This window comes from Suncus etruscus, chromosome 3, assembly GCF_024139225.1.
Source record: "Suncus etruscus isolate mSunEtr1 chromosome 3, mSunEtr1.pri.cur, whole genome shotgun sequence".
Taxonomy (NCBI): Eukaryota; Metazoa; Chordata; class Mammalia; order Eulipotyphla; family Soricidae; genus Suncus; species Suncus etruscus.
This window is the reverse complement of record NC_064850.1, coordinates 153,759,612-153,783,438: the sequence shown is the minus strand read 5'-3', so window position 1 is coordinate 153,783,438 and position 23,827 is coordinate 153,759,612. Positions and strand designations below refer to the sequence as shown.

The 23,827-nt window shown below is 36.3% G+C and overlaps 1 pseudogene; it reads right to left on the bottom strand.

Annotated features, from left to right (window-relative positions):
- Positions 1 to 5,402: 5,402 nt before the first annotated feature.
- On the bottom strand, positions 5,403 to 5,836 carry LOC126003406 (U6 snRNA-associated Sm-like protein LSm6; annotated as a pseudogene).
- Positions 5,837 to 23,827: the final 17,991 nt, after the last annotated feature.

The window sequence follows — 23,827 nt, the reverse complement described above, 5'->3', positions numbered from 1 at the left end:
GATGGAGGATCTTAGGCATATTGGTGATGGTAAAGGTGTGGTAATATTGCACCTCAAAACCATGAACACTAACTCAATTGATACCATGCCACCTTTGCTCCAATAAAAAACTTTAAAAAGAAAAATAGGGGCCAGAGTGGTAGCACAGCGGTAGGGTAAGTTTGCCTTGCATGCGGCTGAGCCAGGACAGATGCAGTTTTCGATGCCTGGCATTCCATATGGTTCCCCTAGCGAGGAGTGATTTCTGAGTGCAAAGTCAGGAGTAACCCTTGAGTGCCGCCGAGTGTGGACCAAAAAACTTAGTTTGCTTATTATTAAAATGGAAGTAACAGCATTACTATTTGACTTTTCTAGGGTACTATCAATTCTTATGATTTTTAAGTGAAACTAAAAGATATGTTCACTTTATCCTGCTGTACCTTGCCACTCACTCAAAGCTAGGAAACTCATAGGAAGGATCAAATGTGCCACTTATTAGGAAGGTGGGGAAGGAAGTCCCTCAATCCTATATCTTTATACATTAGTCACATCTAATAATATACACATATAAGGGAAGAAAGTAGGTAATAAGTATATCTGCTTCAGGTTTAAAGATTTCACAGTGTGACTTCTTCATTACTTTTCAGTTAATTACTGGTTGTCTCTATAGAATTCCAAGTTAAAGGATCTTTTGAGAAATTATTAAAGCAGAATATGTGAATAGAATCAAAGTAACTGAAAATGAAATAAAAATTCTGGAACCTATACAGGTCAGAAGAGAAGTCTCCATACTCCCTCTTCAACATGATATTCAAAGTGATTTTTTTTGGTTAAGGGAGTTTTTGAAATAATTGTTCAAAAGAATAAAGGAAAAGCAAGAAAAAAATAGGAGAAAGTGAGAGGCAAATAGAGCCGTAAGCTGGCAGACATTTTCAAACTGTTCTTTTCTTGAAAACTTGGGACGTTAATTCCAGATAAAAAAGTATCATCTCTTTTTAAAATAATATCATAGAAGAAACATTGGGGGTATGAGAGCACACCTAATTGTGATCAAGAGTTAATTCTGACTCTGTGCTATGTGATCACTTCTGTCAGTGCTTGAGAAGCAAACAGGATCAGCTGCATGCAAGGCAAATACTTTGTTTCACTACTATTTCTCTTGCCCAGGAGGAGAAATATTTAACCTTTACATTTTTGCGGCTATTTTTAAATGAATTATATATTTAATATACTATATTTCTATACCTCGAGGATTCTCAAATAAACAAGAAAACCTTTTGAATTATCTGGAAGCATATTTTGTTTCTCATTTCTTCACTAGGAAAAATGTATTTCTTTCTTAGTTTTTCCTCCCACAACATATTTTCATATGACGAAAAATACATACCATTGTGTGTGTGTATATTTATAGAGTAGGTATATGTTCATGTGTTAACTTTGTCACTGCATTATGTTCTTGTCATTGGTGGCCATTTGTGTCACTCATTAATGTTTTATGTTTTTTTCTTTTCCATTTCACTCCTATCAGATATTACTTTCACCCAGAGACTTGTTTTGGTGCTATATCAGGATGTACTCATAGCTCTAAGCTAGGGATTGTTCCTGGTGGTGTTCAAATGACCACATGTCCTTTGAGCTGAGGATTGAATGTAGGTCAGCTATGTGCAAGGCAAGTATCCCCTACCCACTATATTATCTCTCTGACCCTAACCACCAAGAGACTTTGGTTGTGTTATGGAGTAAGATATACGAAAAATCTATCCCAAAGTCTGGCACAGAATAAAGAGTAAAAATATGTTTTAAATAAAGGCCAGAGTGCTTAAAATAAGATTTCAAGGTGTGACTAAGGGAAGGAAAAGGGAATACAGCAGATAGGACAATTTCCTTCAACTCAACCATCCTGGGTTTGATTACCAGCCTGTTATCTGGTCCCCCAAATCTGCCAAGAATAACCCCTGAGTAAAGAGACAAGAGAAAGCCCTGTACACTTCTAAGCATGATCCCAACCCCTCAAAATGACTCAGCACTGACTATAATAAGCATTTTTCAGGGATTCTATATTCATTGTTTGCTTTAAGACTGACCATCAGAATAAGGCTGTCCAGTAATGATATCAGTTTTCTGCCATGTCTAAATATTGAAAATCTCTCCTAGATCTTTCAAATTGCCAACCAGAGGCTTCTACCAATACTAGGCTTTTCCTAACTAACTTCATTTTCTTGTGACTTACCATTTTTTGTGTGTTGAGACTGCTAGTTTCCCAGATGCTGACTCCACTTGCTGTTTTCTCATTTTGTTGCCATTTATGAAATATTTACTACAACATGGTTGAACAATCTGGAATCTTAATTTTCAAAACATTTCCCTTGTCTTACTGATGAATATAAAAATGGAACAGGATCAAATCATTGTATATACATTGGTAAAAATAAATCTATATATCTATGACAAACTCATTAAGTGGTGATTTCCCAGGCATAATGAATAGAATGATCTTTTACTAAATATAGAGCGCAGAGATATTGATAATAAATATGTATTAGATAAGTAAGCATTATTCATTAATAAACAATTTGCAAAGGAGAATATGAGTTGGTTGCTAAACACATGGATAAACATTGCTCTTTGTTAGTAATCAAATTAGTGAAAGTGGAAATGATGGGAGATATTTTTGTTTACAAAATCAGCAAGAATGTAAAGATTTTTCTGGTTACATAACTGTGAACATTTCATGATTATGTAATTCATCCTTTTCTCTTCATTTTATTTTTTCGTTTCCATTGTTTTCTTTTTGGTTCAACAAATGTTTCCCTTTCCTTCTTATTTCATCTACAGTTAATTTGGGTGGGGAAATTTCTTTTGGAATTTACCTTTTCTAAATATTCTAAAATATATGATTTTTCTTATTTTTGAAGCCAGTTTTTTTAGAGGTCTTAGTGAAATGCCACAGCTAAGATATTTTCGACAAGTAAATGAACAGACCATTTGATTAAGTGGAGGTTTTCTAATCTGTTACTCTGCTTTTAAGGCAGGCTTGTATTTCTTGTCTGCTTTTGGAGCTGACTACTCTAGAATTATATATTAGACAAATGTTCTAGAAAGAGACAGGCAGCTGAATTCAGTCTTTTAATGTGGTAAGAGATCTGGCACATTCAGTTAAATCAGAAGATTTAGTGTAGCAAAAGTGGCAAATGCCTAATGCTCCATCCCTCAGTAGATAGAACATAGCTGTGAACAAAAGCACTGAGGGGCCATATTTTGCTGGCAGGAGAGGAACAAATGTGCCCTCTTGGTCTCCAACTTTTGCTAAACTGCAGTGGAACATATCCAAGTTTCAAAGAAGTATCCTAAGTCTCTGGTTTTTCTGGATTGTAACAGTCTGTGGCTTTTACATTGTTGGATTGCCTGCGCTTACGACACTCGGGAGTGTCACAAGGACCTGAAGATTTGATGCTGTGGCCAGCGCTGTTTGCCCAAAGCCATCTTGGAAGTTCAGTGAAGCAAGGGCCAGCTCCTTTCTGTATGGGGTACCTTAGGGGGTGATCACAAACACTGATTGGAATCAGAATTGCACTGATGTGGATAATATAGATACACTTCTGCTCAAATTTAGAGCAAATGCTGCATCATGTTCCGGATCAAATTAAAACACTAGGTTTACTTTATGTCTTTTAATGGAGAACAATAGTGGATCCTTTTGCTTCCTGTTCCCAGTGAAATAGTCCATGTATACAGTTTCCTTTCAGCGGCAGTTGTGTCTACAAATGCTAGTCTCCAAACGACTTCTATTCTCAAAGCCACCAGGCGTGCAACTGCCCAAACAAAGAGGTGCATTACAAGAGTCTTGACAATTTCTGCTCCTGGAAACACAGTGGTCACACAAATCTGCCAAGTTGAAAGAAAACAAATCGCTAGGGCAAGACATTTTATTTAGTTCTTAATAGCACCTTGCACATGGATAGCATTCAAAAGCTTTAATACAACCATAATGCAAATCAACATGGCCCTGCAGACCAGGAACTGAAAGAAATTAGGCTAAACCCAGAAGTAATAAGTCTATGAGTAGAAAGACATGTCAATAAAATGATCAAACATTATTCATTAATATAGCAGTCAGTCATCCATGTACATCTTGTATGCTGTGTTAAATTACAAGTCAGCATATAGGTAGGGACTGAAAACGTAATGGAAAAGACAGGACAAACACAAACACAAATAAACATAAAAAAAAGGACAAAGACCATATGCCTGAGGCAAAAAAGTGTCAATTCTACTGAGCTTGAGAAGATAAATTTGAATATTTACAGAGGTATAAAGGGTGCTCCCGAGTTAGATGAAGTATTTCTCTGTTGAAGGGGGTGTGGTATGCTTCTTTTACTGAAGTGTTATTAAATAAATATAAGGTTGCCAGACACAACCTAGGCTCAGGTAGATGAAAAACAAAACTAGGAAAAGTACCTGTAGATCCTGAATTGATCCAGGGATGTAATTGTGTGGGCTAATAGGCTCCTGCATCTGTTTAGACTCATTTCTTTCACCATTACTTTACTAATTCAACAAAAATATTGACAGATTGCTGAATCAGAAATGAGGCTAAATGCTAGGAATAGTTGATAAATAAATCACAATCCCTTTTCTCAAAAAAAACCTCATACTTGAGTGAATTAGTCATGAAAAGCAAATAATCATTTTTATTTATTTGTTTATTTATTTATTTGGTTTTTAGTTCACACTCAGCAGTGCTCAGGGGTTACTCCTGGCTCTACACTCAGAAATCACTCCTGGCAGGCTCAGGGGACCATACGGGATGCCGGGATTCGAACCACCATTCTTCTGTAAAAATGCAAATAATCATTTTTTAAAAAACAACACTTTAAAGGGGCTCAGCCTCACCACTTCACCACTAATCTCAGAAGAAATGCAAGCCAAGCCAACCCACAGGAACTTATTGATCCATTTCTACCGATCATGAAGTTCCTGGCGCACATAGCCACACAAACATATGATACTCCAAATTCCATGATACTAATAGCCTGGTAGGAGCACACCAAATTAGACTGTAAAGTAGGATAGAAGACAACCAAGTTCAATAAATAAAAACAACAACACAGAGGCTCAACTAGCAATAAACAACTAGTAAATCCTCAGACAATGACTTTAATGACCCTATTGTGGGATATGACAACTTTCAAAAATTTACTTTTAGTGAAGTATTTTTTGATAATTATACTAGCCATTTTTTTTGTAATAAACTTTATAAAATAAGTTATTTTGTGCCTGCTAACAGGGAAGGCCTGGAGGTTGGTGGGAAACTTGGGACAATGGTGGAGGGAAGGTCACACAGGTGGTGAAATTGGCATTGGAACTTTTTTTTAAAAAAAAAAAAAAACATGTAGTCTTTAATTCTTTCTGTACTGATCGAGGTAAATGAGAACAACCAAGACTCAACACTAAAGGACTCTTGAGACAATCAAATCACACATTTACACATTTGTCTTTGTCGCATTGGTAAGAAATCAACTCTTAGGAAAATGGGACAGATAGTGTCACAAAAGCAAAACAACTGATAAAAAAAATCAATCCTAGAAAGTTGAGCACCGCCACCCAGAGCATTTACATCCTTCTCTTCTGTGTGCTTATGTACAACACATTGTTCCCTCGGATGAAGGCATCCCCGTATTTGTTCTTGAGCTGGCTGTTTACATACTCTTCTTTTCTGCTCCAGGGTGATGTTCACGTAGCCATCCTGGCAAGCCAGGACCCCTCGATAATCCACTCCAGAATTTAACTTGACCACAACTGGTTGACCGATGATTTGCTTTAAGAAGTCACTGGGGGTTTGCTTCCAAAGACTCATCTTCCCAGTCCTGAGCAGAAGTCCCGGAGCCCCCCCCCCCCCCTCCCCGGCATCGAGGGGAACTCCGACCTCCTCCTCTGCCTGGCATTGGAACATTGAATGCCCCAAAGTACTGTATTCTGAACAATTGTAATTTGTGATGTTTAAATAGGTTTAAATAGGTTCAAAACCACAGAATATTCCTCTTATATTTTAAAATAAAATCTCTGTTAGGATATTTGTATACAGTAGTATAAGTGTTGGGGTCCCAGGATAATTTTAAAAGTAGGTAAATATGAGCAGATCTGTATGATCCAAAGATAACTTGATACGTAAGAAAAAACAGTAGACATAGATTGGTATGATGAATTAAGGAACTGGAGCGCTGGGTTTCATTCCTAATTCCTCATGGTCACTGAAAACTGCTAGGTGTGGTCCCCAAAATAACAATAATAAAAATAAAAATGACAATAGCATCAAAGCAAAGCTTCAGGGATAACAAGCTATGTTAGTGAAAAAAATCTGAAATCATGTTGTCTGGCCTGTTTTCCCTACAGCAGGGGTGGCGAACAAGTTCGATACAAAGAGCCAAAATTTTAAAATTTTAAACTGTGAGAGTCAGAGAGCCACACCATGCAGTGACCTGCCAAAACAAATAAACACTCACACAAAAGCATCTAATTTTAACAATAATATATTAAACACATATTGCATTTTGCCATTTTGAGTGAGGGTAAAAATCCTGCAGTGATGGTGAGGGTGTGTTGTGTCCTCCACACTAAGAACTAATGGCCAGATGTGACCCAACATGTGACACCCGGGTCCCACCCACTCGCTGGCCCGTGCAGTTGTTTCTGAGGGATGGGAGATGGGAGGACGCAGCCGGACAACTCTTCTCAGAGGTCCCTCCTCAGAAGCAGCAGAACAAAATCTAAACTTGGCAAAGAGCCACAGTATACAAAATAATGAGAAGAGGCAAAGAGCCACATTCATTTTGGCCGGGAGCCCAATGCGGCTCAAGAGCCGAGTGTTCGCCACCCCTGCCCTAGAGTTTGTTTGTTTGTTTATTTATTTATTTCAACTTCTGGTGCTCAGGTCCATTTATTTGTATTCAGTGGCCTCAGTGCTCATGAGTGATATCCATAGGCTAGAAACCATTTTGAATGATATTTTCTATATCATCATAATGACTTTTTTCTTCTTTATTTGGCTGATTTATGACCCTGTTTCTAGTAGTTGCTGTCTCCCTTGGTTGAAGGCCATGAGAAAAAAGAACCCAGATTCCTTTGCATTTTCAAGGGGCTACTAAAGCACTTATTGTCTCTAATGCCCCTATTTTCCTTCCTCATGATCTCAATGTGGAGCAGGAGTGGCTGTCATTGTGTACAATAAATCACTTGTAGTGATCTTATGTGTTCTTTGGAAAAACAATTTGGAGTGTTGGCAATGTATACAAGGGATCTACAATGGTGGCTCCTATAGTCACTGGATGAAAAAGGCAATAAAATGCTAAAAACATACTAATGTAGAACTTGCTGCATGCGTCTTCTGTTCTTATTTCTTTTTATATAGTCATTCATTGAATCCCGTTCAATATGATGCTATCAAATAGGTACACATTATCACGAAGAAACTGAGGACAACAGTTTTAAATCATATTTGTGTAGTATGCATAAAATCATAATTAACAGTATTGTAAATCACTGTACCTCAATAAAAATAAAACAAAAAAAGAAGAGTCAAGCCCCAAATGTGTGGATTAAAAGGCTATGCATTTCAAAGCTTTGTTCTCTATCAATAATGACCTAAATTAACTTTGTGAATATTCTTTACTTTTACAAAATCATTTAAAAATTTGATCAAAGCTAGATCACACACTCTAGATAGTACATTTCAGTATTGGTTGGCTCAATTTATTATGTGATTTTCTTCCTGAATGAAAAAGTTATTTGCTTTCTTAAAACACTACAAAAATTTTCGTGTGCTGATTTTGCATCTCTGAAATCATTTTGACTTCATTTACATGACTGAATTTTTTGAAGGATAATCCTCTTAGTATATCAAAGAAGCACTTGGGAGGCAAATTCATGGGTCTTTCTCTTTCAAATTGGACTCTTCTCTTGATGCTCATCTGCTTTTCTACCCCCCTCTGAGAGAGTTCTTCATATTGAGACATATTTTATCAAATGTGATTGGACCAGTGGAGAATGCAACTATCCTCACTCTCCCTCTTTATGTTTAGCATATTTTCCTTCTTTTCTTCTAATCTGGTAGGAATGTTGGGCTTTGTTCAACTGAATTGTGGGGATTTCCTTTGTTAAAATGAATATTGTACCACAAGATAAGATAAAATGAATGAAGCAAGGTATAAGAGTGGTTAGATACATAAGAGAGGTGGAATTTAAAGCTCGTGATAAGAAATTTAAATCTTGAGAGTCAACTAGAGTGTACTGAAGTGTTTCAAGAAAAGGAGCGATACAATCAAAGTAACTTGGGGGTTGTTGGGGCAAGTTCACTCTCCTTACCTTATCAACTTTTCAACTCTGGTAAGAGTGGAGGTGGCTTCTGAGCATTTTGTGGGTCCATAAAAGGTTTTTTGTTTTTCTCTCTTTGGCTGGTACATTTGTTGTGTCTTATCTTCAAGAGAGTGATAAATAAGTGATCGTGAGACCGAATTGGGAAGGTGTGTTGGTGTTTGAGTTCAGGTAGTGGGCTGGGATGGGCATTGCATATTCTGTTCCTAAATTTGCTGTGTGGTTTTAGGAGGGTCAATTTACCTTCTCTATCTCCCCATCACACTCAGTTTTCTGTAAAGTACTTTGTACTTCTTAAATAAAAGATGGTACAAATCACTTAAAGGTGTATTTGCTGAATATTTAAAATTTTAAAAAGTAGGTAGAACTTAGGATCCATGAACTTCTGAATGCTATTGAGCCAATTTTTCAAATAGAATCACACTAAAAACTTTCTAAGCAGGTAATATGGATGATGATATTACATAAGGAAGAAGATGAAGAAAATAATTATAATGATTATGATAATCAGATTAGACCTGCTTTCGCTTATCATCTTTGGATCAGATGTTTTCTCATTCATCTCAACGATACTACAGCAAGTAACATGTATTCATAAATTCCAGAGTGAGACTTCTGCAGCTCAAGGAAATAATCATGATTATAGAGTTACAAGTGGTAGAGCCAAGACCTTTAATACAAATATCTAAGATTCTGCATATTAATCTTTCAAGGACTATGTCAAGGATTTCCAAATTTGTCTGATCTTAGTAATCAATCACATATAGTTTATATTAAAAATCCTGTATCTCAGTTACCTCTTTGAGATTTAAAGAGTGGAAAGCAGATTCATTCAAATAGAACTAACTGAAAGGAAAAAAATTGAAAGAATTTCAGAGCTTGAAGGTGAGAAAACTCTTGGTGATGGCTAAATTTAGGGTGTGATGGTGGTTGTGGTGGTTAACGTGTAGTGAATATATACTCGATTTTGTTTGAGGAAGGCAGAATAAAGTAAGAGGCAAGGAGAAAAATTTCGACCTAATATTCACAGTTCTTTTAGAAGGTAGAGAAGTCTCCTAGAGATCAAAAGTAGAGGATACTGCATACTACCAGAAGACAGTTTGGACTTCAGAAGTGTCTGTGTGATACTATTTCAGAATCAGTACAAAAAAATGATGGGTGTCCTTACACCAAAAAAAATTATCCTTTTTACCTGAGCTTCCCTCAAAGTTTCTGAACCTGCAAACCTTGCGGTAAATTTATTTAATTTGCCTCATTTCCTTTTGTCTGAGAGTCCATGTAACCTGTTCCGTTCTAATGTCATTTTAGTTTTTTAAAACTACTTTTAGTTTTTAAAATAAACTAAAATCAGGTTCTGGGAGCCAGAGGCTTTTGCCGGCATGGGGAACTGATAAGCTTCATGTCAGTGCCTTCCACCAAGCTGAAATGGGGCTACGGGACTCCTGCTCCCCCCAACAGAATTCCCCCTGCTTCCTCCCAGACTCTAGGGCCATTTCTGGATGCCCTCCCAGGGGGCCAGCGAGGCTGATATCAGGGAGAACTTTAAAGGGGACCTCAGGCCTTCCCCAATCCCACCCAGCACAAGAGGGGTGGACTTGGAGAAGCCTCCATCAACTTTTCTTCCAATCAGTCTCCATTCTCAAAACCATAAAGTATAGATAGTGCAACAGGATATCATAGGGTTCATAAACTTATAATGCTTTTAGGTAAGGAAACGATATGCTCAAGACCCCCTGGACAGTAGTTCATGGTATAAACTCACATACAGGGCCGTCTACCATATTACTTAGCTTTCTAGACTGGAAAATTATGATGGTTTTTTAAAAATACTTTATATGCAATATAATCCATGAAGCCTTTCTTCAGTCAAGTTTACCATCACTAACCACATTTGGTCTAGAAAATGGAAAACCGTTACACCAGATTAGCCAGCTTTATATATATTCTTTTTTAAATTAAATTACATTAGATTTAATTTTCTCTATTTACTCCTTTCTTTAAAAAATAATCATCCTTTATCACTGCACCTGAGTCAGTTTTTCAACTGTGATTTATCCCCAGTGCATGCTGATATAGATACAAGCACATGAGAATATGTGTTTTCCATACCAATGTCTTTCCAATGTTCTCTGTGACATATGTCTATTTCATGGTATTGCCTCCACATATGTGCTCATTACCATTTTACTTAGCTTTCTAGACTCGAATACTATATTTTTTTTTCATAGAAAGGCCCTCTCCACAATTTAATACATGAAACCTCTCTTCAGTATAGTCTACCCTCACCAAGCATCACTGGCCTAGAAAATGGATAATCTTTATATCAAACTTGCCAGCTTTATCTTATTTTGTTTCATTTTTTAAGCATTCTGTTCTTTTTCATTTGGGTGAGCTTTTCAACTGTAACCCATGGGTCAATCATTAGTGTCTGCTGATATATGTGCATGATAGTATAGGTCCGCCATACCTATGTTTGTTTAATGTATGTTTGCAATATACAGAATGCCTATACTATCCTTCCCCCCCTTTGCTCACCACCTTACAAGTTCGTTTCTAGTCCTTCACTTACTCACCCCACCTGCTATTACCCCACATCTAACCCTTTTTACCCTCAGTTCTTGGCTCCTCACGAAGCAGATCATTATCCCCACTCTAGCCAGTTGCCAACCAACACCCAAAGTGAAAAGATAGACTCTCAGTCCAAAAGGAAACCAATATTCTGTTGCTATTGATTTACTTACTCTCAATGGCCTCCTATCCTCTACCTCCCTTCACTGTGAGCCTTTGCTTGCTCTCAGACTTGGTTTCTGAGAAGTCCTCTGCTTGAGGGCATTTCCTGATACGGGACTGCTGGGAGCCTTTTTTTCAGACTCCACAAGGCCAAATCACAGATCAAAGCGGTGCTCTGGATTTTTTAAAATTTTTTTAATATAATTTTTTATTTTGATCATAGTGGCTTACATATTGTTGACAATAATATTTTAGGTACATATTTACATAAAATCAGGGGGGATTCCCATCACCAAATTGTCCTCCCTACACCTCCGCTTTTGTCCTACCTCCACACACGTACCCCCGTCTGGACTATTTCTAAAGACTTAAAAGAGACATGTATATCTTCTTTGAATATGTTACATGTATTCCTTTAACAGGTATAACCCTTACTGAATATCTTATAAATATAGCAATAATTTCCCCCATTGTTTATTTTTTCTTTTTCTTTTTGTGTGATCTATTCAATAAGGAATTCTGGTAGAAAAGTCTCTGTTTAGAGTTCATGTTAGAACCAAGTTATGAGGATTGTTGGACTTGTTCCCTCCGCCCCCATATACATCAATTACACCTTGTGGCATTGTTCCTTTTTGCATAGGCACATTAAAATGGAAAAATATTACATATGCAAATAAGTTCTTATCTAATAGAGATAGGAACACACAAATTTTGTAATGCAGTGAGGCTTTACACCCTGAACATTGTCATAATGACTTGGCTTAGGCCTCAGAAGAAGGGCATTGTCCATTCACCACTGAACCATGGGTACCATCAGAAATAACCAAAGTTGTCTATAACATCACCAGGAAGCAAACCTTTATCAGGGAAGACCCTACCGCTGCCCTGGCATCGATTTACTCCAAAGAGGATCCTTTTAACATCCAGACTACTTGGCAACAGCCACAATCTGCTTTCAGGGCAAGGCTCTCTGCATTGCTCTCTAATGGTGAGGTGGAACTAGAGGACGCTCCACATCATCCTGACTTTGATGTAGGATCTTTAACTACAGAAATGTGACACCAACAACAGCGATTGTGCGAAAAATTTTTACTGGGACTATAGAGAATGAATCAAGGGTAGGACAACCTAGTATTCATGGAACCTAGAGGTGGTCTTATGCCAGGAAACTTCAGGGGCAAGGTCTCTTTGTATTTAGGCCAAGGCTTTCCTTTCTATTTCCCCTATATTTTTCTGGGTCTATAAAAACAGCAATTGCCACTCTCACACCTTTTCTTTACTGTTTTTCTTTTTTTTCTTTTACTTTTTTGTCTGTTTTGTGTTACTGTTTTTCTTTAATACTTATCCTTAAAAAAAAGAAGAGCTTACTAAACATTCTGCTATTGCTTTAATGAGTTCATTAGTGATACAATAATTTTCACAAATATACTTGCTACTGAACTTTTTCTTCTTTCCTTTCTCTTCCATTTTTTTAGTTTTTCTTCATTCCCTCCTTACATCTCTCCTTCCTTCTCTCCTTCCTTCCACCCCTCCTTCTTTCCTTCCTTTTCTTTTTCCATCCCTCCTTCCTTCTTTTCCTCCTTTTCTACCTCCCTCCCTCCCACCCTCCCTCCCTCCCTCCTGTTCTTTCTTTCTTTCTTTCTTTCTTTCTTTCTTTCTTTCTTTCTTTCTTTCTTTCTTTCTTTCTTTCTTTCTTTCTTTCTTTCTTTCTTTCTTTCTTTCTTTCTTTCTTTCTTTCTTTCTTTCTTCTTTCTTTCTTTCTTTCTTTCTTTCTTTCTTTCTTTCTTTCTTTCTTTCTTTCTTTCTTTCTTTCTTTCTTTCTTTCTTTCTTTCTTTCTTTCTTTCTTTCTTTCTTTCTTTCTTTCTTTCTTTCTTTCTTTCTTTCTTTCTTTCTTTCTTTCTTTCTTTCTTTCTTTCTTTCTTTCTTTCTTTCTTTCTCTCTCTTCCTTCATTCCTTCGTTTCTTTCTTTCTTTCTTTCTTTCTTTCTTTCTTTCTTTCTTTCTTTCTTTCTTTCTTTCTTTCTTTCTTTCTTTCTTTCTTTCTTTCTCTTCTTTCTCTCTCTTCCTTCGTTCCTTCTTTCTTTCTTTCTTTCTTTCTTTCTTTCTTTCTTTCTTTCTTTCTTTCTTTCTTTCTTTCTTTCTTTCTTTCTTTCTTTCTTTCTTTCTCTTTTTCTCTCTCTTCCTTCATTCCTTCGTTTTTTCTTTCTTTCTTTCTTTCTTTCTTTCTTTCTTTCTTTCTTTCTTTCTTTCTTTCTTTCTTTCTTTCTTTCTTTCTTTCTTTCTTCTTTCTTTCTTTCTTTCTTTCTTTCTTTCTTTCTTTCTTTCTTTCTTTCTTTCTTTCTTTCTTTCTTTCTTTCTTTCTTTCTTTCTTTTGTTTTTGGGCCACACCCGGTGACACTCAGGGGTTACTCCTGGCTATGCGCTCAGAAGTCGCTCCTGGCTTGGGGGACCATATGGGACGCCGGGGGATCGAACCACGGTCCGTCCTAGGCTAGCTCAGGCAATACAGGCACCTTACCTCCAGCACCACCGCCCGGCCCCTCTTTCTTTCTTTCTTTCTTTCTTTCTTTCTTTCTTTCTTTCTTTCTTTCTTTCTTTCTTTCTTTCTTTCTTTCTTTCTTTCTTTCTTTCTTTCTTTCTTTCTTTCTTTCTTTCTTGCTTTCTTGCTTTCTTGCTTTCTTGCTTTCTTGCTTTCTCTCTTTCTCTCTCTCTCTTTCTTTCTTTCTCCTTTCTTTCTTCTTTTTTTCTTCTTTCTTTCTTTTTTCCTTCCTTCCTTCCTTCCTTCCTTCCTTCCTTCCTTCCATCCATCCATCCTTCCTTCCTTCCTTCCTTACTTCCTTCCTTCCTTCCTTCCTTCCTTTTTCTTTCCTTTCTTTCTGTATTTCTTTTTTTCTTTTGGCCACACCTGGTTATGCTCAGGGACTACTCCTGGCTATATGCTCAAAAACTGCTCCTGGATTGGGAGACCATATGGGAATCTGGGGGGTCGACTGCAGTCCATCTTAGGTCACCATTTGTAAGGCAAATGCCCTACTGCTTGCACCACCACTCAGGCCCCTATTTTCTATTTTGTTAATAACTTTGCTTTTGGTCATCTTGAAACAAATGTATTATGATCAGTTGTCAACTATATGATGCAATTTCTTTAAATAAATTTATTTTAGAAAACTAAAATCAAATCAAAAACCTTTAACAAAAGTTTTAATCTCTGAGAAACTGCAATTAACCAAGAATTTTCTTTCTTTAATGACTTATCTTTGCTAGGAGATATTTCTTTTCTTTTTTTCAGTGTCAGGGCTCAAAACCAGGACCTCATTCATGTGAAGCACAATTTCTTAATTATATTTCTCACTTATGAAGATACTTATTTTTATGCTATTTTTATAAGAATCTTAATACTTGAATGGAACATGAGACACTGGAAATGCACTGACATGAATATACTTTATTGTTCAATATCACATCATATCAGTAAGGTCAAGTATCACCTGTACAAGACTTAAACACCCACCCTTTATCACTAAAATTTTAAATCTATTTTTATTGAGCTACTGAGATTTAAGACAATTTTAATTATATTTTTCATACATACATTATACCAGTGCCAGACATGTCAACTAGAGAACATACTTCCTACACCAGTGACTCTGATGGAGCCAATGAATTGCCAAAGTGTAAGAGCTGCAAAAGTCAAGCGATCAACAAGAACTTTATATTGATAAGTAACTGGACCATTTCTATTCTAATTATCTATAATCTATCCTCAGGTGATTGTATGCACAGAACTTTCATTTGGGTTTGTGCCTTTGGTCAGCTGTTAGGGCCTAAAACATGGGTCTACTGGTATGTGTTTTAACTCCTGTACATCACTCTGCCCCATTGTGTGTGTTTTAAACAATCATCATCTAGGAGCTGAAGTGTTCTGACTTACAAGAACATCTTTCCAGAGGTTCTTATTTCTTTTTTATTGGTACAAGACTCCAGTAATGGCAGCCTAGCAGAGGACAACTTCATAACTTAATTTCTTGGGATCACTTTTTAGAATTTTAACTATCCCAGTCATAAAAGCAGAATACTCTCAAATATTGCTAAAATCAGAGTAATAGGAACTTAAGTCTAAGGTTTTTTGTTTCATATTAGACCCGAGAACTTCATTTCCTTTTCTTCAGTTCTTAAACAACAAAATAAATATATGATGTAACTATTTTGCAGATAATCAGGTAGCATATGCTGAAGTGTAATTACTAATTTTCCCTTCCTATAATTAGCACTCCCACTAGGCTGGCTTTCTATGTTTAAATTAATTTCCCTTTTAGTCAACTAAAAACCTTTAGTACTATAGGTCATCTATAACAAAGGTAGAACATGGTGTTTTTAATATTGAAGATCTAACAACCCAGTGCTCAATGCACAGATTCTTGTTGCACATTAAAAAATAAACATACAAAAAGAAAATTAAACAAATGAAAATCAATGTAGCTGCATGAAAAAAACTAACTTAATCAATATGTATTTGTTCACTGTATTCAGAGCAAATAATGAAATGCAAAATGTTGGAGCCATGTAGTACATACCTGGAGGTTTCTGTAAAGGATTCTAGGCAAGTAAAAGTCATTTTTGAAGTTGGAAGGCTGAGATGGCTGATATCAGATATGACTGACCAGGGTGAGTTTAGGGATAAATAACAGTAATTTTAGATCTTATGGTTAAAAGTATATGTCTGAGGCCAGAGCAATAGCATAGTGGTAGGGCATTTGCCTTGCATGCAGCTGATCCAGGAAGTACCTTGGTTCGATCTTTGGTGTCCCATATGGTCCGCCAAGCCAGGAGTGATTTCTGAGTGCATAGCCATGAGTAACCACCTGGTGACCCAAAAACTAAAAATAAAAAGTATATGTAGACAAGTTTATAAACATACTAATTTTCTTTCATCATCTTTGAAATGATTATCTTATTCCTTACCAGTCTCAGGTTGTTTTTCTTTTTCTTTTCTTTATGTACAAAGTCATAACTTCCAGCGAACATTCCATGCTTTTTTTTTCCTTTTCAAAGGGTTGTATAGATTTACATTAGATTTAACTGTGCCTGTGTTGTAGCTATGGACATTTTTATCCTTGCAATCTATATGTTAATTATCTTATGGAATTTCATTTAGTGAATAAAATGAGCACTTTTCCAAATGAGTTGTTTTGTGGGTTAGAGTTTTATCTTTTCAGCTCTGTCTCTCAATAGCCAGTCAACACAGTGCTTGGTACATTGCAGATACTCCTGATGCATAGATGATCATGGTAACAGGGTACAAAGAAGAGGACCTTATGTTCTTAAGCATATCGTGGGTCCTTATATTTATGGAAATGAGTTGTATGTAATAAGAGTCTTTCAGTCTATAGATGAATATATACATTATGTATTGAAGTATAAAGTTTGACTTTATCTCAGCACTGGTGGTCTCAGAAGTTGTTATTATCAGTCCTGCAATTTTAAAAATATAGCACAGAGCTTTAGCTTTTTGCTTTCCATTGACTTCCAGCTATTGTACATACTCATAATGGAAGCAGTTTGTTCACATGAATAAAACATCAATAAATTGTATGTATAAGTACCATTTATGAAAAAATAGAGAAAGTAAAGCAAATATATATGTGTGTATATATAGCAAAGAGGGCAATTTTCTGGTTAACAAAGGTTCTTACCTAAGTTAATATCTCAAATCATTCTCCTGATCGTATTTAGGAGGGGACTTTGTCACCAGGGAAAAGAAAACTACCCATGCAAAAAGTGAGTTTTTCTAGATGGTATTTTTTCTACAATGAGTTTTTCTCTTTTTTTCTTTTTCTAATTGAATTTAAAGAGGACATGGCTGCAGGAACCTCGGACTACCTTTTTAAACCCTTTGAGTAGGAGCTAAAAGCTGGCAGCCCCAGCTGGCTTTCCTCCGTCCCTAACAACTCTCACTGAAATTAAAGTGGCTCAAGCAGAGGCCAGGGCTGCCAGTTGTCCAAAGACAAATCATTGGTTTTAAGAAAAATCCCCTTTTTAATGATTCACAGTTGAATTTGGATTTAAACTCAACTCTACAAGCAAACAAAACAAAGAGCTGTTGGAGAGGTTGAGCTTGAAGCTGCCAACATGCTGCAAGTCATGGAAGTCTCCTATGCCCACAGGTTCACAGGCTTTTGATGCCCTTTCAATAGAGTTTGTGGAAAAAGGAAAAAATGACAACAGGTGACACTGCAAGTGACATGGGAGCATGATCATGCTCAATTTGTGCTTCTCTTGTCTTGGAAGACCTGGGTTTCATTTCTACTCAACCGTCTTTTGCAGAATTTGTTACTAGTTATACATATTCTGCCAGGTGCTAAGCAATAAAACACATCAAAAGTGCCACATTTCTAGTCCCCAAAAATATAATATCAACTAGGAAATAATGCATATACATGAGAAACTTACAACTGGAATCTTAGATCCAGCTGTGAAAGAAGCCACTAGTCATGAACTTACACATATGCGTTCACTCATACACACATATACATAGACATACAAGCATGCACACAGAAGCACCAGAAAAAAATAACAACCAAAAAGTGATTTCAAAATTTCTATGGAATCACAGTCTCTGTAAACAGGATTAGAAAATGCATAAGTTTAAAATAGTCTGGTCTTTCCCATGCAGTATAGGAGGTATGAGAAATACAAGCCAAGCAACAAATGGTTTGGGGTATATGAGAAAGGTAATTGATACCAAAGTCGAAGGTACTGGACTTCCTCTAGTGAGTGTATTTACCTCTGGAGAAAGGATAAGGCTTACATATACACTTTCTCAGCACTACAAGATTGAAAGTGTCATGAAATGAAACAGATAAAATGTCTTACCCAAATGAGATAAAATTTGTATGCTTAAATAAATAGATAAATAAGAACTTGTACACTCTTATGGTGCACTTGAATTCTTCTAGGTATGTTTAATTTAATTGAGATTAGGAGGAAAGCATATAGCTAGGACTTCAATGAAAAAAATTGCAGAAGTCTCAGATTGAATAGAATCATATTGTAAGGGTCCTAAAATTTACTGCAAAATGCAGTGGGTGGATTCCATATACCATTCCCTCATAACTGAGCCATTCATTAGTAGTCCAAATTTTGGTGTAGGAAACTTTTTATCTTTGATAATTTTTCCAAAGCTAGGTTTAATATTATTGTTTTTGACACAAGACAACAAATGAAGGGTCATAAGACATAGGTATAAATATTCAAAACTCTGTTAAATAAATATGCTCTATCCACTTTACTTTGAGTAAAATCTCTTCTTTTAAATTTATTTACGAAAATTGCATCACATAGTTTGAATGCACATAGAAAATGCATGACATAGTTATCATAATACATCTGTTTCTGATATATAAAAGCAGTTATTAAACAATAGAAAGAAAGAAATAAAATGGAAGAAAAGAAAGTTTAAAAGAAAGGAAGAAAGAAAAAAATGGGAACAGTACAGTATCAAGCACACATTTGTGAAAATTATTGTATCTCCAATGAAGAAGATACATACAATGGCAGGTTTACTAAGCTCTTGTTAACTGTCCATTTTTTTAAATTGGTGTGTTCCTAAAGAAATGACAGCATCAAATAAATAAAGTTATCCAGAAATTCAAAGCATTATTACTGATATTCTGACTTTTAGAGAATTCAGTTGCCAGGCCTCTTTGAAGAAGAAAGAAATGGGGGTGAGGTGGGAAGGATGCCCAGTCTCACTCCAAGAAGCCCTCATAATATCAGCTCCCAAGCTGACATGCCTGAAGTTTGGTCAGATAAGTGTTCCTAAAGGGATTCATAGAAGGTCAAAGATGAGATAGGCCTTCAGGGGAAATGGTGATTGTGGATGATGAAGGCAGAAGTCGTGGCTTTGTCAGAACAGGGGCTTAGACCACCCTCTCCTCTCAAGGTGACCAGCTTTCTGCTGCATGTGCTGTTTCCTTGGAAAAGAGGTTCAAATTTAGGATTCTCAATCTTTAGAAATTTTTGCACTGAAACATTGTAGAGCAGGAAGAACTCGTTTCAAACCTACTTATTATTTATCTTCCTCCTCTACCAGGTCTGCGGCTCCAGAATGTCTATTTTTCCATATCACACATCTAAGACCCATTTAGAAGACCTATATGTAATGACTCCTTGAATGTGCAGAATTTAGGAGTGCCTATACTTGGAACAAGGATGATGGCCATTCACCACTTTGGAAAGTAACAAGCTTCATATGAATTCGTCATTGAGTTTTATTGAAATATGCCTCTTACAGCTTTGTCATATCACCTGATATATAACATAAGAATGCAAGTTATCATATTTTGTTACTTATTATTTTTACCATCAAAATTGTCAACCTTCATTGGAGTTTTCCACTTGATAGGTTCTTTTTAATGAATTCTCAGAGTCTGATAGGTATATCATACAATTTTTCTTCGCATAAATGAAAAAATTGAGACCCATATTAAGGCACTTGCATAGGGCATGCTGTTATTGAAAGGCAGGAGTGAAATGAGTATTTAGGGACTATCAGGTTTAAAGTCCAATGTAGACCCTTTGTACCATGTTCTCTTCTTTATTAACTAATAAAGGTCATAAGGGGCTGAGGGTAAGATGCTTACCTTATATGTGGTGACCAAGATTTAATCACAGGTACCCTATAAATTCCCCTGAGCCTGCCTGGAGTAATCCCAGAGTACAGAGACTGGAGTAAGTCATGAACACTGTTGGATGTGCCCCCCAAAAAAATCAAAATAAAAAAAGAAGGAACAAAGAAAGGTTATATTTTCTGAATATGTGTAGTTTTTCAAAAGTAAAAATTGCTCTTGGTTTAAATATTTATAGTTTTACTTTTGAAAGAAAGTGCTATTCAAAAAAAGCATATCAACCTAAATTAAATTCAGTCAATACTAATTTGATTACTCTAAATTGTCTCTTAATAAAAATTTTTAATAAAAATTAAGTTTTAGCAATATAGTAGAATGGGTTATTTGATAGTCTCATGCAAAATAAAATCTAAATAGGATGCATTTGTTAATAAATGGTTGTAATAGTAAGAATCATGGAGATATGTTCCATATAAGTCATAAACACTAAATAAAATAAAATTATCTAGAATAAGACCAAGGGTGATCAACAGTGGTGCAGTTGCTCTGGATTAGTTAGTGTCACTGAGTATGGGATTGGGTTAATATTTTCATGGAGTTGTTCTATGTTATTGATGTTTTTTAGATGATTGAAGGTGCAATTTAAATCTCCAATTTAGGTCCATAGGAGCCTTATACATTGAAATCAAGCACCAACTTCTAGTAAGTGACTATTGCACACACCAGGGAGAATTGTTTTGACTAATAACCATAAGTGCATTTGAGGAAAAACAGGTTAATAGATAGTATTATATAGTTCTTCAGCTTATGAAGGAAGGATAGGCTTCTCCATTGTCTTTTGAGATTGTCTTGTGGGGTGTGGGATCCAGGGCGCATTTTCATCACACACCCTGGCCTTCTTGAAATTGAGAAGAGATTTGCGGCAAAGTGGTTGAGTTCTTGCGGTGGGGATCCTGATCAAACAACAGTCCATGTTAGGGAGAGGTGAGAAGGAAGGCCACACAGCATGAGTCAGCAGGGGTGTTGTTTGAGTTTCTTGCCAGGGAATAGGTGTGGGTCTGAGTGAGTGTCTCTTAGCTTGGGTGCTGCGTAATGGCTTATTTGGTAGGAGGTCGGTCTTGATGCCTAATGGATTAAGAACTGAGGGTAAAGATTTTTAATAAGGTGGCCAGGCGGTGGCGCTAAAGGTAAGGTGCCTGCCTTGCCTGCGCTAGCCTTGGACAGACCGAGGTTCGATCCCCCGGTGTCCATATGGTCCCCCAAGCCAGGAGCAACTTCTGAGCACATAGCCAGGAGAAACTTCTGAGCGTTGCAGGGTGTGGCCCAAAAAAAAAAAAAAGATTTTTAATAAGGTGGGAAATCACGTTAGGATTGGGGGGGGGGGTAGTTGGATTTCTGAAGGGGAGGAGGGGGGATAGTATATGGGAGGGGCTATATACACTATGGGCTCGGGTTATTTACAATTTAGGTTTGACTCTCATTGAGGAGTTCTATCTCTATGTGCTCATGCCCACATAGAAACATACAATAGTTAGCTTAGGTATAGCTTAAGTAAAAGAGCAGGGGAGAGCAAGAGATAAAATGAGAACATAAAAACAGGAAGAAGACCAGCAGATGGCCAACAGACACATGAAAAAATGTCCATCATCATTTATTATTAGGGAAATTCAAACCAAGACAACAATGAAATATCATCTTCCACCAGTGAGGAATGTGCACATCAAAAATAACAAGAATGATCTCTGTTAGCTGGGATGTGGTGAGAACGGAACTCTCATTCAGTGTTGGTGGGAATGCTGCTTGGTCCAACCCTATGGAAAAAAGTATAGAGAGTTCTCGTTAAACTCAAACGTAAGCTGTTGTACAACTCAGCAAACCCTCTTTTGTGAAAAACATTCATTCAAAAGATGTCTTCATGCACACCACTATTTACTGCAACACTCAGAACAAAAGTCAAGACTTGGAATCAACCTAGATGTCCAACAATAGAAGAGTGAATCATGAGGATGTAGCACAATGCAATACTATATAGCTGTAAGGAATGATGCAATCATGCAATTTCAGTTATACTATGGATTTTAAATTAAACAAAATAAGCCAGAAGAAGAAGCATAAATAAAGAACGATATTACTTTTATGTGGTATTTAGAATAACTGCATGACGAAACACAATGATCTAAATGGGAGTTGCCTCAAATACTTTTGACTCCAGAGTATACCAAGAAGGAAAGAAACTGAGTGGAAGAGGAGAGACACAAATATGAAAGGATAGGGGACAGGAGCCAAGCAGTCTCAGGTGCATTGGTAGTGAAAAAAAGGACAGTTATAATTATCCAAACCAAAGGCAACAACAATGAAATCAAAAGACCCAAACTTCAACAATCTAAACCTAAAGTGCCAGTAAAAATACTGGCATATTGGGGTAGGGGGTAAAAAAGGTGGTATAAGATGTACTTGGGAAACATTGGTGGAGGGAGGTGGACAATGGTGGTGGGATTGGCCCTGATCATTGTATGTCTGAAACACAAATTTGAAGAAAATTGTAAATCATAATAGTTTCAGTACAATTAAATTAAAAAAGAATCTCCAAATATAAACCTTTTTTTCTGTATCAAAGTTGGTTCAAAATTGTACTGCTCAGAAACAATTATTTTGGTGGGGGGTAGGAGGAGGTACACACCTACTCTTCTCAGTGCTTATTCCTGGCAGTCTCTGGAGGATCCTACATGGTATCAGAGATCTAACCTGTGTTGGTTGTATGCAAGGTAAGCACACACTGTACAGTTGCTCCAGCCCAACAAAAATAATCCTAAAGCACTTTTAGTCATCTGATAATATCTACAAAAATATTTGCAAGATTCATCAAGAAAACATGTAGCCATGATGAGTGTCAATTTGAGAATACAAGAGTTTCTCAAATTCTTATGAAAGACTGATGGATCCAAGTGCTGAGTGAGACATTGCTAAAGAAGAATAAATTAGATTTACACTAGTAGATATTGATTGATTCTTTGCACAAAGCTATATTAATTAAGACCTACTGTATAGTAATTGGTGAAGAGATAAATCAACTAATGGAACAAAATTTAGAACTCGGGAAACATTTTGTCAAATGGAACAAACAGGGAGTCTCAAAGCAGACAGAAAGAAATAATCTATAGAGATGGCATTTTTGGTACCTTGGGATAAAATTCCAGTGATAGCATCATCCAAAAATGATTAAAAGTTCTATTTGCACCCAAAGACAAAACTAAATGGATGCTGATACTAAAATGAAGGGAAAGGGTGCTCTTCTATGTTGCCTTAGTGGTCAAATAAACTAGTATAACCAAGTGGAAAATAATCCAATACTATTTACCACTTCCCTAATAAATATATACAGGGATGTTCATTTTAGCATTCCTTATTGTAAGAATGAGACAGCAACCCTGCTTGTCTATCACTAGGAATATGATTAATCAGTGGGAAATGGGTGAGACCTGTCAATTTGCAGATAAAATACTGTAGACCTAAGTCAACAGTTTCAAACAAAAAATAATTTTTAGTATAAATACATAAAAATCCATGATATAAATTTATTAGTAAAATATTTATTTGAAACTTAAATATAATTATTTAAGTATATTTTAATTGTAACCTTTTGGGTTGCATATTAAGAAATATTAGCAAATGTTTGTGACAACTAATTGCTCTATAGTAATATGGCTACATTTAGAAATCATATTTCTAAATGGTAAAACATCAGAAATACATTCTTTGTTGTAGAAAACACAATTTGTGGGGATTAAAATAAAAACACAGTGATTCTTCTTTCAATCAGACAAACAAGTCAAGGGCACATATTAAACTCATTTTGCGAGAAGGAGAACATGAGAGAAAATTATGATGGGAGAAAATAAATCAAGCCCAGAGAAGAGTCTCATGTGGACAGCTAATGATAATGTGTAAAAAATAAGAAAATGATTAACCTGAATTCTTTATCTGAAATAGAAAATATAATTTTAAAAGACTGGGTCTCATTCATTTAAAAAAAAAGTTAAGATGTCCTAAAAATCTGATTCAAAAGCTGGTCATGATTATGAAGGCATTAATTAAAAAATAAACATGCTGGATTTAAACAC